Below are 501 nucleotides of genomic sequence, written 5' to 3' on the forward strand. Positions count from 1 at the left end.
GTGGACAGTGCTATCCCATGCAACAACAGGGGAGCTCACTCAGTGGGTCAGATGTGATGGATGCTCTGTGCCTGTGTGGCACGATCTTGTGTGAATACCCATGAGAGGTGTAGCCTGACCTCTACTTCTACAGAGATCTTGAAGAGATTGAAAAGGAAGAGCAGGTGGCAACTGAGAAGCTGTGACCAAGGAGGAATTTCAGGGTGAATGGACCACTCCAGCTGCAACTCAGCCTGAGGTGGTGGACTGGTCTGAAGGTGCTCATGTGCCTTCTGTGCTTATTCAGCAGCCTGCCACTGAAGACTTGTCTGCAGCTCCCACTGCCCAGCCCACTGAATGGGGAGGGACAACTACCGAGGGGCCTTAAGCTGTGCTTCTACAAACTCTTAAAATGGAAATTCAGTTGAGAGAAAATAAACAGTTTCTTAAAAAAGAACAAGAATTGTTAACTAGATGAAAGATGGTTAGTTACTGAAAGAGTAACTCTCCAAGGTGTGACAG

General features: G+C 47.9%; 1 protein-coding gene across 1 annotated transcript in view; it reads left to right on the forward strand.

Moving 5' to 3' along the window:
- CCDC22 (coiled-coil domain containing 22) overlaps window positions 1-501 on the forward strand; it is a 12389-nt gene that overhangs the window by 554 nt on the left and 11334 nt on the right. The gene's annotated exons all lie outside the window — the stretch shown is intronic.

Source organism: Bison bison, unplaced genomic scaffold (assembly GCF_000754665.1).
Source record: "Bison bison bison isolate TAMUID 2011002044 unplaced genomic scaffold, Bison_UMD1.0 scf7180017863202, whole genome shotgun sequence".
Taxonomy (NCBI): Eukaryota; Metazoa; Chordata; class Mammalia; order Artiodactyla; family Bovidae; genus Bison; species Bison bison.